We start from the raw sequence: 6,701 nt of genomic DNA, 5'->3' as shown, positions 1-6,701 counted from the left end.
AATTGTTCTGTTTTTACTGCAAGGGTTCACCCAAGAATTGGGAAGTAAAACATGGTCTCTGTGAATGTTTAAATTCTGTTTTTACTAATTCTCACAATCACCATGAGGACTCCATGCACAACCCTCAAATTAATTCCATACAAAAGCGGTTTCCAAGCTGTTTTCTCTTAAAACAGCTGCAGCTTCCGTAGCAAATGCAAACAGCAAATAGTCCACTTCTACTTTGCTCTCAGCCTTGAGGCAAAGAAGAGGTAAATGCTTACAGAAGGCAGCGGGCTGTCCCACACTGGAGGCCTTCAAGACGAGGCTGGACAGCCATCTGTCAGGGATGCTCTGACTTGGGTTCCTGCACTGAGCAGGGGGTTGGACTCGATGGCCTTGTGGGCCCCTTCCACCCCACTATCCTATGATTCTATTATTATTTTTAAAGGGCTGCTAAGAGTGATCAGTGAAGTGGGCAAGTTTGCAGATGCCACGAAATTAAAACAAAACGAACAGGTTAAAAAAAAAAGGGATTTCGAGGAGCTCCAAAAGGTTCTCTCCAAACTGGCAGAAGGGACATCCAAGTGGCGAATATGGTTCAAAGTAAGTAAGTGTAAAGTGATGCACGCTGGGGCAAAATATCCCAATTTGACATATAAGCTGATGGGATCTGAGCTAGTGGTGACCAGCCATGAAAGAGATCTGCGGGCTGTGGTGGACAGCTCAGTGAAAATGTCTACCCAGTGTGTGGCTGCTGTGAAAAAGGCAAATTCCATGTTAGGCATAATTAGAAAAGGAATTGAAAATAAAACTGCCAAGATCACAAATCTGTGGTGTAACCACACTTAGAATACTCGGTTCAGTTCTGGTCACTGCACCTAAAAAAGGATATTGTAGACTTGGAAAAAGTGCAGAAAAGGGCAACTAAAAGAGCAACTCTCCTATGAGGAAGGGTTACAACATCTGGAATTGTTTAGCTCACAGAAAAGGCAAGAGGAGACATGATAGAGGTGTACAAAATTATGCATGGCATGAAGAATGTGGCTAGGGAGTCATTTTTTCTCCCTCCCTCTTAATACTAGAACCCGGGGTCATCCCACGAAGCTGATTGGTAGGAGATTCAAGACAGACAAAAGGCAGAGCTTCTTCACATGAAGTGAAACTACAGAATTCACTTTCACAAGATGTCGTGATGGCCACCAATTTGGATGGCTTTAAAAGGGGATTGGACACATTCATGGAGGATGAGGCTATCAATGGCTACTAGTCCTGATGGCTATATGCTTCCTTCAGTATCAGAGGCCATATACCTATGTAGACCAGTTGCTGGGGAACATGGGCAGGAGTGTGCTGTTGCAATCATGTCTGCTTGTGGGTTTCCCATGGGCAGCTGTTTCACTGTGTGAACAGAATGCTGAACTAGATGGACACTTCTTCTGCTCCAGCAGGGCTTTATGTTCTTATGCTCTACATTGGCCACATGGTATCTGGTGTGTGTGTGTGGGGGGGGGGGGGCGCAGTTTCTAGTAACCAATTGTGACTAGGCTCCCTGTTAATGTTTCCCACCTCCTGCAACTTTGTGACATGACACTTTTGCTGAAATTTCTGTCTTAATTGGTTTAAATTATAAGGAAGTGGCTTAAAAGTCTGTTTTTACCTGCTAGGGTAGAGTGGCTGCCACTTTCCCCATAACATCACTAATGCAATGCAGCAGGGAAGTATCACAGTCGTGGTGTGAGGTGGCAGGGAGCGATCACATTATTTACCTGTCTCACATGATTTCCTGTGAGCAGACATGGCCCATGGTGGTGAATTGGCAACTTGGTCACTCTAACAATAAATGGACATACCCTTACAGTAAATACTACAGAAAATGTCTCTGATTAGAAACAAGGGATGGGTGAGAATTTTGTTCTGTTCGTTTTTGATAAGGACTTCCCAAACTTAGCAATTTCTCTATAAATGGACAGAAAGATTTTCAGATTTTAAAAATTAGAATGTGGGAGGAAAGTGAAACTGACGGATTCATCCATCAGAGGGCTTCGAGTGTTCAGCTGGGCTTGAATCTTTGTATTCAGCCATGTTCGTGGTGCTGAGTTAGGACAGCCACCTCCTTTTTTCCTGACAGGCTCTTCGTCTGTAACAGCTACATGGCAGGTAGATGTAGCGGGGTCAAACTGAATGTGGAAGAAAGTGAAGCTGACAGATTTGCCTGTTTCTACTTAATCCAGCAACCAAGCATCCCATCTAAGCCCCCCACTCCTTCCCCAAAGGTTGAGATGATGGCAGTATCAGCATTGTCCCCAGATTTATAACCAAATCCCACCAATATACAGCACACACATGTCTAAACCTTGTCAAACCCTTTTAGCGTCCAAAGCCCAACTGTTTTATTCTCACAGAACAACTCTGTAATAAAAAAAAGCCATTATCAATGGACACATTTTCAGTCACTTTAACCTTCCAGTAGTGATTTTTCTTACCGCTTTGATTTTGGGAATAGGCAGCAATGATCGTTTTCATGGTGCACTCGGTAGGCGCTTGGACTCTTTTGCAATCTCACTCAGACTTTGCTTCAGCAGGCTAACTGAAAGGGCAGATTTGTAAACAGTGGACTCGCTCTGCGGTCCAGCTTTTAACTACTTTCAAGCCCCACTGGTCAAAGGAAAACTGAACAAGCATGAGGGGAGGAGATGAGGATCAATCCTGACCTACTCCTTTTTTTTTTTTTTAATAGATGGGGGGGCAGAGCATTTCAGAGGAGGCAAATCTAGGATTGTTCTTTCTGTAAAGCATCTGGAAGAACATTCCAGTTTCATAATAAGTTATATAAAGCATTACATACCATAAGCAGAAGCCACCCCCTCCCCCATGGGAATGTGATTCCCAAGACTCTGACAGAGAAGGGAGGGTGCTGTTGTGCTCGTGCCCTGCCTGTGGGTTCCCGGGCGACCGCTGGTTGGCCACTGTGAACAGAATGCTGGACTAGATGGACCCCTGGTCTGATCCAGCAGGGCTCCATTTCTGTTCTTAAGGGTTACTTTCTGGGAGGGCCAAAGTCAGAATCCCACGGCTCAAGCAAACCGAAAATGAGACTCTGCTGATTTTGGGCTTACTTTTGGGGGTGGTTAAAAGAACATGGTAGACTTGTGATGTACCAAAATCCAAATCCTGCCCCATGATAACACATTTTGCCTCAAGAAAAGCTCAGTTCTGCTACTCAGGTATCTTATGCAAAGTGAATACATTGGCCTACATTGGCATATTATGCATGCTTCTGCAAATGACAGGAATTACCAATGATGCAGGACTCTGCAGCTCTCAGCCCAGGTCTTCCCCATAGCTTTTGAAAGTAGGCCCCGAGGACTACAAACTTGCTTTTTAAAATGAAACGAGAGCTGATTTTCACTTTGTTGAATTCTTGACCCTAAACTGTAGAAAAAGGCAAAAATTATCAAGTGTGTTGAGCTCTTTCCCTTGAAAATTATTTTTTTTTAAAAATCTTGGTTGCCTTTCAGGGCAGAAGTCTGCCCAATGTGGCTCACAGCAATAAAATACATAAGGAGAAACTTGGAATTGTTTAACGTTAAGCAAGAGACAGCACGTTCAAGTCATGAACAGCATGAAGATGGTGGCGGTGGTGAAACAGCAAATTCCTTGCCAGGATGGAACTTTCAGTTCACCAATGGAACTGCTGGGCAGGAGGCTCGAGGCAGAAGAGGGCAACGCTCCACGCAATCATCTGCATCCATCACGAGATGTGGTGGTCGCCAGTAGATTAGATGGCTTTTTACAAGGGTTAGACGAATTCATGAGGAACAAATTCACCCATCGCTATTAGCCGTTCCAAGTAAATGGAGATGCCCTGTTTGAAGGTAGCGTATCTCTGATTAGAAGATAATGTGGATGGACAGGCTATTTTCACCATAGAAGTAAAAGCAAAAGGAGCTTTTATGGGCCAAGACCAGAGCTTGTGACTGAGTAAACAAAAATAGTTGAACAGTATTCAGGCATGCAGCAAAAGAAACAAACATGCATTCTAATGCATACACTAAGGTTGTGGAGGGTAAAAGATGTGTGAGATACTTTGATAGCACAGCACAGATCCTGAAGTGAGGTTTTAAAAATGTAACTTACAGCACAATCCTAAGCATGTTTAGTCAGAAGTTAAGTCCCACTGTATTCAATGGGATTTCCTTTCCTAAGAAGTTTGTTTCAAATTGCAGCCTTAATTGGCTACCCTATAGTCTTGTTATATTTCTTTCCTCCTCTTTCTAAATTATGGGTGTTCAAGAATATTTGGTTGGTTGGGGGGGGTGTTACCCCATTTATTTTTGTTAAAGGGTTCATTTGTTTCGTTACTAATTTATAAACATCACATTCATTTTCATAGAATCAAAGAATATTAGGGTTGTAAGGGGCCTACAAAGCCATCGTGTCCAACCCCTGGAATCCAAGTCAGAGCATCCCTGACAGATGGCTGTCCAGCCTCGTCTTGAACGCCTCCAGTGTGGGAGAGCCCTCCACCTCCCCAGGTAATTGGTTCCACTGTCGTATTGCTCTAACAGTCAGGACGTTTTTCCTGATGTTCAGCCGGAATCTGGCTTCCTGTCACTTGAGCCCATGATTCCGTGTCCTGCACTCTGGGATGATCGAGAAGAGATCCTGGCCTTCCTCTCTGTGGTAACCTCTCAAGTACTTGAAGAGTGCTGTCCTATCTCTCCTCAGTCTTCTCAAGGCTAAACATGCCCAGTTCTTTCAGTCTCTCCTCATAGGGCTTTGTTTCCAGTCCCCTGATCATCTTAGTTGCCCTCCTCTGAACCCTCTCCAGTTTGTCTGCATCCGTCTTAAAATGTGGTGCCCAGAACTGGACACAGTATTCCAGATGAGGCCTAACCAGTGCTGAGTAGAGGGGAACTAGTACTTCCAGGGATTTGGAAGCTATGCTTCTATTAATGCAGCCCAAAAGAGCATTTGCCTTTTTTGCAGCCACATCACATTGTTGGCTCATATTCAGCTTGTGATTGACAACAATTCCAAGATCCTTCTCGCTTGTAATGTTGTTGAGCCACATATCCCCCATCTTGTAACTGTGCATTTGGTTTCTTTTTCCTAGGTGCAGAACTTGGCATTGATCCCTATTAAATGTCAGTCTGTTGTTTTCTGCCCAGCGCTCCAGTCTATCAAGATCACTTTGAATTGTTTCTGTCTCCCAAAGTATTCGCTATCCCGCCCAATGTTTTGTCATCTGCAAATTGGATCAGCATTCCCTGCACCTCCTCCTCCAAGTCATTAATAAAAATGTGGAAGAGCACTGGGCCCAGGACTGAGCCCTGCGGTACTGACCTCTCCCCAGTTTGAGAAGGTCCCATTGATAAGCACTCTTTGAGTCCAATGCTGTAGCCAACTGTGGATCCACTGGATCGTTGTATCATCTAGCCCACTTTGAGCTAGTTTGCTCATCAGGAGATCATGGGGCACTTTGTCGAAAGCTTTGCTGAAGTCAAAGTATATGATGTCCACAGCATTCCCATGGTCCACAAGGGAGGTTACTTGCTCAAAAAATGAGATCAGATTCGTCTGGCAGGATTTGTTCTTAACAAATCATTATTGCGTCATTCATTTTGATCAATTCACATTCATTTTGGTGGTGTTTTCACCTTAAACCATCTTGTCCCCTACATGGTGAACAGAACTCCTTCCGGCAGCCCCCACTTGGTTTTACCAGAATTCCATAGATATTCCTCATTCCAAGGCATTCTTGCAGGGGATTGGGGATTGTCATCCTTCCGATCCAAAATGGTGCCATATGAGGGCATTCTGGTAAAATAAGATGGCCACCAGGAAGCAGCTGCCAGAGAATGAATGTCCACTGCCCCCTGCCCCACGAGTGACAAATGGGATAACAAAAATGCAGCATTCATCCCTATGTAGTTCTTTATAGAGTATCTGCTAAACTTTGGGTTCCTCTACATTCTGTGCTAATTATTGAGGCCCTTGGCCTGTTTGCTATGTACATCACACTCGGGAATAGCCAGTGCTTCCTGCTCAGCAGACCATGAAAAGCGCAGGTGCGACAATACCAGGAATGGTATTGATATTGCAATCAAGTGGTATTTGTCCTTAGGGATGCTGACTTCCATACCCTGATCTATAGTAGCTTTTGCCTGCTTTGTAAGACTGAATTCAATAATCGAGCATCAGAGAGCCACGGACAGGGCCCTAGTCCTCAACTGTTGGGGACAGACAAAACATGTGTCAGGGCACTCTCTTAACACGTTTTATGACATCGCAAGATGAACCAGGGTAGGCAACAGGGTCTGGCGTCCACCAAGGTGCCCTACCTCTCTCATTTTTTTTACTACCAGCTGGGATTACTGTGAAACAGGTTTCTGTTGGTGCTGTGAAGTGTGGGTTCAAAGTTCATTAGTGGGGCTCAGACCCCACCTCTGGCTTGTACTCAGTCTTTTGGGGAAGTTACTTGTTTTTTTGCCATGCCTCCCATGGCAGCCCTTTGTGGTGGTGCCCAGGAGTTTCTCAAATTGGCAAATGTTTAGTTCAGTTGGACTTCACGCATCCAGTTGGACATACCCTAAAACGTACTGAGCACCAAAACCATGAAAACATCAACACAGCAATAATCTGACTTTCAACACAGACCTGTAGCCCCTTTATCCAAAAATTAGGAGGCAAAAGTACTGAGAGTTGTCAGGAAGAGA

Source organism: Heloderma suspectum, chromosome 9, assembly GCF_057233095.1.
Source record: "Heloderma suspectum isolate Gila_16-S chromosome 9, 16-S_ref, whole genome shotgun sequence".
Classification (NCBI taxonomy): Eukaryota; Metazoa; Chordata; class Lepidosauria; order Squamata; family Helodermatidae; genus Heloderma; species Heloderma suspectum.
This window is presented reverse-complemented; position numbering follows the sequence as displayed.